This window comes from Syngnathus scovelli, unplaced genomic scaffold (assembly GCF_024217435.2).
Source record: "Syngnathus scovelli strain Florida unplaced genomic scaffold, RoL_Ssco_1.2 HiC_scaffold_61, whole genome shotgun sequence".
NCBI classification, from domain to species: Eukaryota; Metazoa; Chordata; class Actinopteri; order Syngnathiformes; family Syngnathidae; genus Syngnathus; species Syngnathus scovelli.
Window position 1 is genome coordinate 2501 of NW_026061643.1, and position 12500 is coordinate 15000.

At 46.6% G+C, this 12500-nt stretch overlaps 1 non-coding gene across 1 annotated transcript; it reads left to right on the forward strand.

Annotated features, from left to right (window-relative positions):
* The first annotated feature begins 11983 nt into the window (after positions 1–11983).
* LOC125971610 (5S ribosomal RNA) lies at positions 11984–12102 on the forward strand. Its single transcript, XR_007482457.1, has one exon. It is a non-coding gene; the product is annotated as a 5S ribosomal RNA (ribosomal RNA).
* The last annotated feature ends 398 nt before the right edge of the window (positions 12103–12500 follow it).

The window sequence follows — 12500 nt, forward strand, 5'->3', positions numbered from 1 at the left end:
AACATTAAAAAACAAAAAACAAAAAACAAAATTAGTATGTTTACATTATTCTACAATACCAATTCCAAGTTGACCAAATTATAATTATTTTGTTTAAACCCAATATGAAGGCTAGTTTAATTATGAAAATTAATTGGAAAATGCAAATATAAGCTAAAACACGTTACATTTCTAAAACGAAATTTCGAAAAACAAAAAAGATTTAAAACTTCAACCGAGCTGAGGGTATAAAAGGAATCCGCAAGGCAAAGAGCCTTTAGTGCGAATTTGGACTGCAAGCAAGACACATTGTTGCACCTTACAAAACAAAAATAGTTTTTCATATAATACATGTGTGCCAGACCTGATGAAGGCTTGAGATAGCCGAAACGTTGTCAGGGCACACATTGCATATTGGCCAGAATAAATCAAAAAAGAAACTTTATTTTTTAAAAAAAACAACTTTATTTAATATATAACAAAGGCAAATTCTAGATCCACAGCCATGGATCAGGGTTGGACGACGGTCCACTATGGCCGACGCCACCGCGTTGCCCGCCGGAACCGTGAGCTGGGGGCTGATTGGAATCCCGGATGGATGGACCGTGCTTTTGCCTTTCCCTCCTCCAGGAGGGGGGGCTCCCACCATAATCCTAACCAGCCTGTGCCTCCTCCGGATCCCTCCAGACCTCCTGGCTCTAGGTTCGATTCCTATGCGACAGTAGTTCGCCAAGGACGCAGGCAACCGCGTCAGGACCAACGTGGTCCCCCTCCAGCTGCAACCCGGACCTCCAAGTGGAGACCAGCAGAGGCCGGATTTGGTCGCCTGATCCGCAAAATCTATAACTTGATTAAGGTCTACCACCACCTGAACAATGTAGACCCCCAGCAGTGGGCTACACAACCTCGGATGATCACCAGGATGGAGGAGGTGTTGTCCACAATGATCAAGCCGGCATTCCTAGATAGCGGGGTTGTGCGGGACATTGTGGACAATGCCAAGACCTGGGGCAAGACCACCTGCCAGATCCTAAAACGTCATTACGAGTCCCACCTACCGTTCTGCCGGTCCGACATGGAATTTGCACTCCAAGACAACAATCTAGAATGGGAGGCTGCTTTCCAAGTGGCGGTTGGTTGGGCCAAGCGAAATTTTCCACGCCTACTACCAGACACAATTTCGGAGGTTGAGAACGAGATTTTGGACTTTCTGGAAGACTTGCCGCGCTCCGATCCCAACCCTGACCCCCATCCTACTCCTAGCCCCAGTCCTATTCTCGCCCCCAACCCTAACCCTAACCCCAACCCTAACCCTAACCCTATCCCAAACCCTAACCTGGAGCTGCGGTTTCCCGCTCCCACTCCGCTCCCACAGCGACCTAGACTCACACCTGTCGCCAAAAAGAAGACCCAAGATTCGGAGCCAGGGGAAGTGGTTGAGATCCAAACCCAAAAATTGACAGTGTCCCTACGCCCGCAGAGGAAGATCGCAGTGGTGGCCAGTAAGCCCAGCCACTTCCCTCCCCACCAGGACCGCCCAAGAGGGGTGTCTACACAAGGGAGTCGGGCTTTGTCCCCTAACCCCAATCCTAACCCTGCCCTCAACCCTAACCCCAACCCTGACCCTACCCCCAACCCTAAACCAAACCCCAACCCTAACCCCAACCCCAACCCATACCCCAATCCCAGTCCCTATCTACGTCCCACCAGGAACAGAACTTCCAAACAGTAGGACAATTAACATAATTAGGACAAATTGGTTTTATTTTATTTAGACCCACTTACATCTAATACCTACCTGGATACTTACCTCCAATTGGAACCACGCGTCTGGTCCCCGGACCACGCCCACCCGAAAAAAAAAAAAAGCAGAAAAAAATGACAAAACAGAATAACACAAAAATATGTACAAAAGTCACCAAATGTTTTCAATAATATAATTACAAATTTGCAAAAACCCAATACACATATATAATCCACCTACCTATGTATTATTTACCTGTAGTTTGAACAGCAATCCGAGATCCTAGACCACGTCTACTTGAAAAACAAAATACATCAAAAACATTAAAAAAAACAATTAAAAAACATTAAAAAACAAAAAACAAAAAACAAAATTAGTATGTTTACATTATTCTACAATACCAATTCCAAGTTGACCAAATTATAATTATTTTGTTTAAACCCAATATGAAGGCTAGTTTAATTATGAAAATTAATTGGAAAATGCAAATATAAGCTAAAACACGTTACATTTCTAAAACGAAATTTCGAAAAACAAAAAAGATTTAAAACTTCAACCGAGCTGAGGGTATAAAAGGAATCCGCAAGGCAAAGAGCCTTTAGTGCGAATTTGGACTGCAAGCAAGACACATTGTTGCACCTTACAAAACAAAAATAGTTTTTCATATAATACATGTGTGCCAGACCTGATGAAGGCTTGAGATAGCCGAAACGTTGTCAGGGCACACATTGCATATTGGCCAGAATAAATCAAAAAAGAAACTTTATTTTTTAAAAAAAACAACTTTATTTAATATATAACAAAGGCAAATTCTAGATCCACAGCCATGGATCAGGGTTGGACGACGGTCCACTATGGCCGACGCCACCGCGTTGCCCGCCGGAACCGTGAGCTGGGGGCTGATTGGAATCCCGGATGGATGGACCGTGCTTTTGCCTTTCCCTCCTCCAGGAGGGGGGGCTCCCACCATAATCCTAACCAGCCTGTGCCTCCTCCGGATCCCTCCAGACCTCCTGGCTCTAGGTTCGATTCCTATGCGACAGTAGTTCGCCAAGGACGCAGGCAACCGCGTCAGGACCAACGTGGTCCCCCTCCAGCTGCAACCCGGACCTCCAAGTGGAGACCAGCAGAGGCCGGATTTGGTCGCCTGATCCGCAAAATCTATAACTTGATTAAGGTCTACCACCACCTGAACAATGTAGACCCCCAGCAGTGGGCTACACAACCTCGGATGATCACCAGGATGGAGGAGGTGTTGTCCACAATGATCAAGCCGGCATTCCTAGATAGCGGGGTTGTGCGGGACATTGTGGACAATGCCAAGACCTGGGGCAAGACCACCTGCCAGATCCTAAAACGTCATTACGAGTCCCACCTACCGTTCTGCCGGTCCGACATGGAATTTGCACTCCAAGACAACAATCTAGAATGGGAGGCTGCTTTCCAAGTGGCGGTTGGTTGGGCCAAGCGAAATTTTCCACGCCTACTACCAGACACAATTTCGGAGGTTGAGAACGAGATTTTGGACTTTCTGGAAGACTTGCCGCGCTCCGATCCCAACCCTGACCCCCATCCTACTCCTAGCCCCAGTCCTATTCTCGCCCCCAACCCTAACCCTAACCCCAACCCTAACCCTAACCCTATCCCAAACCCTAACCTGGAGCTGCGGTTTCCCGCTCCCACTCCGCTCCCACAGCGACCTAGACTCACACCTGTCGCCAAAAAGAAGACCCAAGATTCGGAGCCAGGGGAAGTGGTTGAGATCCAAACCCAAAAATTGACAGTGTCCCTACGCCCGCAGAGGAAGATCGCAGTGGTGGCCAGTAAGCCCAGCCACTTCCCTCCCCACCAGGACCGCCCAAGAGGGGTGTCTACACAAGGGAGTCGGGCTTTGTCCCCTAACCCCAATCCTAACCCTGCCCTCAACCCTAACCCCAACCCTGACCCTACCCCCAACCCTAAACCAAACCCCAACCCTAACCCCAACCCCAACCCATACCCCAATCCCAGTCCCTATCTACGTCCCACCAGGAACAGAACTTCCAAACAGTAGGACAATTAACATAATTAGGACAAATTGGTTTTATTTTATTTAGACCCACTTACATCTAATACCTACCTGGATACTTACCTCCAATTGGAACCACGCGTCTGGTCCCCGGACCACGCCCACCCGAAAAAAAAAAAAAGCAGAAAAAAATGACAAAACAGAATAACACAAAAATATGTACAAAAGTCACCAAATGTTTTCAATAATATAATTACAAATTTGCAAAAACCCAATACACATATATAATCCACCTACCTATGTATTATTTACCTGTAGTTTGAACAGCAATCCGAGATCCTAGACCACGTCTACTTGAAAAACAAAATACATCAAAAACATTAAAAAAAACAATTAAAAAACATTAAAAAACAAAAAACAAAAAACAAAATTAGTATGTTTACATTATTCTACAATACCAATTCCAAGTTGACCAAATTATAATTATTTTGTTTAAACCCAATATGAAGGCTAGTTTAATTATGAAAATTAATTGGAAAATGCAAATATAAGCTAAAACACGTTACATTTCTAAAACGAAATTTCGAAAAACAAAAAAGATTTAAAACTTCAACCGAGCTGAGGGTATAAAAGGAATCCGCAAGGCAAAGAGCCTTTAGTGCGAATTTGGACTGCAAGCAAGACACATTGTTGCACCTTACAAAACAAAAATAGTTTTTCATATAATACATGTGTGCCAGACCTGATGAAGGCTTGAGATAGCCGAAACGTTGTCAGGGCACACATTGCATATTGGCCAGAATAAATCAAAAAAGAAACTTTATTTTTTAAAAAAAACAACTTTATTTAATATATAACAAAGGCAAATTCTAGATCCACAGCCATGGATCAGGGTTGGACGACGGTCCACTATGGCCGACGCCACCGCGTTGCCCGCCGGAACCGTGAGCTGGGGGCTGATTGGAATCCCGGATGGATGGACCGTGCTTTTGCCTTTCCCTCCTCCAGGAGGGGGGGCTCCCACCATAATCCTAACCAGCCTGTGCCTCCTCCGGATCCCTCCAGACCTCCTGGCTCTAGGTTCGATTCCTATGCGACAGTAGTTCGCCAAGGACGCAGGCAACCGCGTCAGGACCAACGTGGTCCCCCTCCAGCTGCAACCCGGACCTCCAAGTGGAGACCAGCAGAGGCCGGATTTGGTCGCCTGATCCGCAAAATCTATAACTTGATTAAGGTCTACCACCACCTGAACAATGTAGACCCCCAGCAGTGGGCTACACAACCTCGGATGATCACCAGGATGGAGGAGGTGTTGTCCACAATGATCAAGCCGGCATTCCTAGATAGCGGGGTTGTGCGGGACATTGTGGACAATGCCAAGACCTGGGGCAAGACCACCTGCCAGATCCTAAAACGTCATTACGAGTCCCACCTACCGTTCTGCCGGTCCGACATGGAATTTGCACTCCAAGACAACAATCTAGAATGGGAGGCTGCTTTCCAAGTGGCGGTTGGTTGGGCCAAGCGAAATTTTCCACGCCTACTACCAGACACAATTTCGGAGGTTGAGAACGAGATTTTGGACTTTCTGGAAGACTTGCCGCGCTCCGATCCCAACCCTGACCCCCATCCTACTCCTAGCCCCAGTCCTATTCTCGCCCCCAACCCTAACCCTAACCCCAACCCTAACCCTAACCCTATCCCAAACCCTAACCTGGAGCTGCGGTTTCCCGCTCCCACTCCGCTCCCACAGCGACCTAGACTCACACCTGTCGCCAAAAAGAAGACCCAAGATTCGGAGCCAGGGGAAGTGGTTGAGATCCAAACCCAAAAATTGACAGTGTCCCTACGCCCGCAGAGGAAGATCGCAGTGGTGGCCAGTAAGCCCAGCCACTTCCCTCCCCACCAGGACCGCCCAAGAGGGGTGTCTACACAAGGGAGTCGGGCTTTGTCCCCTAACCCCAATCCTAACCCTGCCCTCAACCCTAACCCCAACCCTGACCCTACCCCCAACCCTAAACCAAACCCCAACCCTAACCCCAACCCCAACCCATACCCCAATCCCAGTCCCTATCTACGTCCCACCAGGAACAGAACTTCCAAACAGTAGGACAATTAACATAATTAGGACAAATTGGTTTTATTTTATTTAGACCCACTTACATCTAATACCTACCTGGATACTTACCTCCAATTGGAACCACGCGTCTGGTCCCCGGACCACGCCCACCCGAAAAAAAAAAAAAGCAGAAAAAAATGACAAAACAGAATAACACAAAAATATGTACAAAAGTCACCAAATGTTTTCAATAATATAATTACAAATTTGCAAAAACCCAATACACATATATAATCCACCTACCTATGTATTATTTACCTGTAGTTTGAACAGCAATCCGAGATCCTAGACCACGTCTACTTGAAAAACAAAATACATCAAAAACATTAAAAAAAACAATTAAAAAACATTAAAAAACAAAAAACAAAAAACAAAATTAGTATGTTTACATTATTCTACAATACCAATTCCAAGTTGACCAAATTATAATTATTTTGTTTAAACCCAATATGAAGGCTAGTTTAATTATGAAAATTAATTGGAAAATGCAAATATAAGCTAAAACACGTTACATTTCTAAAACGAAATTTCGAAAAACAAAAAAGATTTAAAACTTCAACCGAGCTGAGGGTATAAAAGGAATCCGCAAGGCAAAGAGCCTTTAGTGCGAATTTGGACTGCAAGCAAGACACATTGTTGCACCTTACAAAACAAAAATAGTTTTTCATATAATACATGTGTGCCAGACCTGATGAAGGCTTGAGATAGCCGAAACGTTGTCAGGGCACACATTGCATATTGGCCAGAATAAATCAAAAAAGAAACTTTATTTTTTAAAAAAAACAACTTTATTTAATATATAACAAAGGCAAATTCTAGATCCACAGCCATGGATCAGGGTTGGACGACGGTCCACTATGGCCGACGCCACCGCGTTGCCCGCCGGAACCGTGAGCTGGGGGCTGATTGGAATCCCGGATGGATGGACCGTGCTTTTGCCTTTCCCTCCTCCAGGAGGGGGGGCTCCCACCATAATCCTAACCAGCCTGTGCCTCCTCCGGATCCCTCCAGACCTCCTGGCTCTAGGTTCGATTCCTATGCGACAGTAGTTCGCCAAGGACGCAGGCAACCGCGTCAGGACCAACGTGGTCCCCCTCCAGCTGCAACCCGGACCTCCAAGTGGAGACCAGCAGAGGCCGGATTTGGTCGCCTGATCCGCAAAATCTATAACTTGATTAAGGTCTACCACCACCTGAACAATGTAGACCCCCAGCAGTGGGCTACACAACCTCGGATGATCACCAGGATGGAGGAGGTGTTGTCCACAATGATCAAGCCGGCATTCCTAGATAGCGGGGTTGTGCGGGACATTGTGGACAATGCCAAGACCTGGGGCAAGACCACCTGCCAGATCCTAAAACGTCATTACGAGTCCCACCTACCGTTCTGCCGGTCCGACATGGAATTTGCACTCCAAGACAACAATCTAGAATGGGAGGCTGCTTTCCAAGTGGCGGTTGGTTGGGCCAAGCGAAATTTTCCACGCCTACTACCAGACACAATTTCGGAGGTTGAGAACGAGATTTTGGACTTTCTGGAAGACTTGCCGCGCTCCGATCCCAACCCTGACCCCCATCCTACTCCTAGCCCCAGTCCTATTCTCGCCCCCAACCCTAACCCTAACCCCAACCCTAACCCTAACCCTATCCCAAACCCTAACCTGGAGCTGCGGTTTCCCGCTCCCACTCCGCTCCCACAGCGACCTAGACTCACACCTGTCGCCAAAAAGAAGACCCAAGATTCGGAGCCAGGGGAAGTGGTTGAGATCCAAACCCAAAAATTGACAGTGTCCCTACGCCCGCAGAGGAAGATCGCAGTGGTGGCCAGTAAGCCCAGCCACTTCCCTCCCCACCAGGACCGCCCAAGAGGGGTGTCTACACAAGGGAGTCGGGCTTTGTCCCCTAACCCCAATCCTAACCCTGCCCTCAACCCTAACCCCAACCCTGACCCTACCCCCAACCCTAAACCAAACCCCAACCCTAACCCCAACCCCAACCCATACCCCAATCCCAGTCCCTATCTACGTCCCACCAGGAACAGAACTTCCAAACAGTAGGACAATTAACATAATTAGGACAAATTGGTTTTATTTTATTTAGACCCACTTACATCTAATACCTACCTGGATACTTACCTCCAATTGGAACCACGCGTCTGGTCCCCGGACCACGCCCACCCGAAAAAAAAAAAAAGCAGAAAAAAATGACAAAACAGAATAACACAAAAATATGTACAAAAGTCACCAAATGTTTTCAATAATATAATTACAAATTTGCAAAAACCCAATACACATATATAATCCACCTACCTATGTATTATTTACCTGTAGTTTGAACAGCAATCCGAGATCCTAGACCACGTCTACTTGAAAAACAAAATACATCAAAAACATTAAAAAAAACAATTAAAAAACATTAAAAAACAAAAAACAAAAAACAAAATTAGTATGTTTACATTATTCTACAATACCAATTCCAAGTTGACCAAATTATAATTATTTTGTTTAAACCCAATATGAAGGCTAGTTTAATTATGAAAATTAATTGGAAAATGCAAATATAAGCTAAAACACGTTACATTTCTAAAACGAAATTTCGAAAAACAAAAAAGATTTAAAACTTCAACCGAGCTGAGGGTATAAAAGGAATCCGCAAGGCAAAGAGCCTTTAGTGCGAATTTGGACTGCAAGCAAGACACATTGTTGCACCTTACAAAACAAAAATAGTTTTTCATATAATACATGTGTGCCAGACCTGATGAAGGCTTGAGATAGCCGAAACGTTGTCAGGGCACACATTGCATATTGGCCAGAATAAATCAAAAAAGAAACTTTATTTTTTAAAAAAAACAACTTTATTTAATATATAACAAAGGCAAATTCTAGATCCACAGCCATGGATCAGGGTTGGACGACGGTCCACTATGGCCGACGCCACCGCGTTGCCCGCCGGAACCGTGAGCTGGGGGCTGATTGGAATCCCGGATGGATGGACCGTGCTTTTGCCTTTCCCTCCTCCAGGAGGGGGGGCTCCCACCATAATCCTAACCAGCCTGTGCCTCCTCCGGATCCCTCCAGACCTCCTGGCTCTAGGTTCGATTCCTATGCGACAGTAGTTCGCCAAGGACGCAGGCAACCGCGTCAGGACCAACGTGGTCCCCCTCCAGCTGCAACCCGGACCTCCAAGTGGAGACCAGCAGAGGCCGGATTTGGTCGCCTGATCCGCAAAATCTATAACTTGATTAAGGTCTACCACCACCTGAACAATGTAGACCCCCAGCAGTGGGCTACACAACCTCGGATGATCACCAGGATGGAGGAGGTGTTGTCCACAATGATCAAGCCGGCATTCCTAGATAGCGGGGTTGTGCGGGACATTGTGGACAATGCCAAGACCTGGGGCAAGACCACCTGCCAGATCCTAAAACGTCATTACGAGTCCCACCTACCGTTCTGCCGGTCCGACATGGAATTTGCACTCCAAGACAACAATCTAGAATGGGAGGCTGCTTTCCAAGTGGCGGTTGGTTGGGCCAAGCGAAATTTTCCACGCCTACTACCAGACACAATTTCGGAGGTTGAGAACGAGATTTTGGACTTTCTGGAAGACTTGCCGCGCTCCGATCCCAACCCTGACCCCCATCCTACTCCTAGCCCCAGTCCTATTCTCGCCCCCAACCCTAACCCTAACCCCAACCCTAACCCTAACCCTATCCCAAACCCTAACCTGGAGCTGCGGTTTCCCGCTCCCACTCCGCTCCCACAGCGACCTAGACTCACACCTGTCGCCAAAAAGAAGACCCAAGATTCGGAGCCAGGGGAAGTGGTTGAGATCCAAACCCAAAAATTGACAGTGTCCCTACGCCCGCAGAGGAAGATCGCAGTGGTGGCCAGTAAGCCCAGCCACTTCCCTCCCCACCAGGACCGCCCAAGAGGGGTGTCTACACAAGGGAGTCGGGCTTTGTCCCCTAACCCCAATCCTAACCCTGCCCTCAACCCTAACCCCAACCCTGACCCTACCCCCAACCCTAAACCAAACCCCAACCCTAACCCCAACCCCAACCCATACCCCAATCCCAGTCCCTATCTACGTCCCACCAGGAACAGAACTTCCAAACAGTAGGACAATTAACATAATTAGGACAAATTGGTTTTATTTTATTTAGACCCACTTACATCTAATACCTACCTGGATACTTACCTCCAATTGGAACCACGCGTCTGGTCCCCGGACCACGCCCACCCGAAAAAAAAAAAAAGCAGAAAAAAATGACAAAACAGAATAACACAAAAATATGTACAAAAGTCACCAAATGTTTTCAATAATATAATTACAAATTTGCAAAAACCCAATACACATATATAATCCACCTACCTATGTATTATTTACCTGTAGTTTGAACAGCAATCCGAGATCCTAGACCACGTCTACTTGAAAAACAAAATACATCAAAAACATTAAAAAAAACAATTAAAAAACATTAAAAAACAAAAAACAAAAAACAAAATTAGTATGTTTACATTATTCTACAATACCAATTCCAAGTTGACCAAATTATAATTATTTTGTTTAAACCCAATATGAAGGCTAGTTTAATTATGAAAATTAATTGGAAAATGCAAATATAAGCTAAAACACGTTACATTTCTAAAACGAAATTTCGAAAAACAAAAAAGATTTAAAACTTCAACCGAGCTGAGGGTATAAAAGGAATCCGCAAGGCAAAGAGCCTTTAGTGCGAATTTGGACTGCAAGCAAGACACATTGTTGCACCTTACAAAACAAAAATAGTTTTTCATATAATACATGTGTGCCAGACCTGATGAAGGCTTGAGATAGCCGAAACGTTGTCAGGGCACACATTGCATATTGGCCAGAATAAATCAAAAAAGAAACTTTATTTTTTAAAAAAAACAACTTTATTTAATATATAACAAAGGCAAATTCTAGATCCACAGCCATGGATCAGGGTTGGACGACGGTCCACTATGGCCGACGCCACCGCGTTGCCCGCCGGAACCGTGAGCTGGGGGCTGATTGGAATCCCGGATGGATGGACCGTGCTTTTGCCTTTCCCTCCTCCAGGAGGGGGGGCTCCCACCATAACCCTAACCCTAACCCTAACCCTAACCCTAACCCTAACCCTATTTTCGGCCACTTGGCTCGTGCGCACGGCCTCCCGGATGTGCCGGGCGGGTGCGCGAGCTCGCCGGCCGCTGGAAGTCGAATGAGGCGCCGCGACCACCTCCGCGGTGCTTATAAACAGCCGATCCGCTCGGCGGGGGCTATTTTCGGCCACTTGGCTCGTGCGCACGGCCTCCCGGATGTGCCGGGCGGGTGCGCGAGCTCGCCGGCCGCTGGAAGTCGAATGAGGCGCCGCGACCACCTCCGCGGTGCTTATAAACAGCCGATCCGCTCGGCGGGGGCTATTTTCGGCCACTTGGCTCGTGCGCACGGCCTCCCGGATGTGCCGGGCGGGTGCGCGAGCTCGCCGGCCGCTGGAAGTCCAATGAGGCGCCGCGATCTCCTCCGCGGTGCTTATAAAGTGCCGATCCGCTCGGCTTGGAGCTATTTCCGGCCTCCCGTTGGTGCCGGGCGGCGTGCGCGAGCTCGCCGGCCGCGATCTCCTCCGCGGTGCTTATAAACAGCAGCATGCGCACGGCCTCCCAGAATTTGAACACATTTCGTCAATAAATTTCGCATATTGAATTTTGAAGTTTAATATAATGCAACAATTGAGCTCGACTTATACAAAGGATATATCATAAAATCGTAAATTTCCGTCGAATTTTAGGGGGTCGACTTATACACCGAGTCGACCTGTACACCGGCAAATACGGTAAATACGATTAAATAAAATGATACGACTGGCATAAAAACAAATATAAACCACATAAAAATAAAAGTCACCATTACGTTGAATTATTGGGAGCACCGAGCTTGTTTCTCAGAAACGAGCCGGTCCCATCCAGGCGTAATCGGAGACAATAAAACCCGAAGTGGTTAAGGTTTGTCTTTTAATGCAGGATGCTTGGTCTCCATGTGCCGAAGCAGTTTTGAAGGCTTCATTGTCTCGCTCGCTAGTTTCAGGGGCGATTGTGTCTATAAAATGCAAAATGTTGGGTCACCTCACGGCTTACGGCCATACTACCCTGAGAACGCCCGATCTCGTCCGATCTCGGAAGCTAAGCAGGGTCGGGCCTGGTTAGTACTTGGATGGGAGACCGCCTGGGAATACCAGGTGCTGTAAGCTTTTTCTTTTTCTTATGTGCACTTCAATCGTTTAAGAAGCTATTTTTTACAACACCCATCACGAATGGCATCCGGAAACAGCAAGCCTAATTTAAACTCCGACATTGAAACTATAACACGAGTTTGAAAGCTATATTATGTGGTGACATCCACAGCATTGTAGTTAAATTTTTTACCGCTAGAGAGCAGACTATGTACAGTGAGCATGGCTCCCTGTGAACTCAAAGCAGCAGGCTTGACTTGTAAAAGAACCCAACACAACACTTCCATGAAGTGTTTTTAAACTTTTCAAGGCATTTATTTTGATTCAGCAAAATGCAGGTCGCAACGGCAAATTCGTGCTACCGCATAAAAAGCTGTCAATAACTTTTCATGATAGCCATGTTTCCAGAAAACACC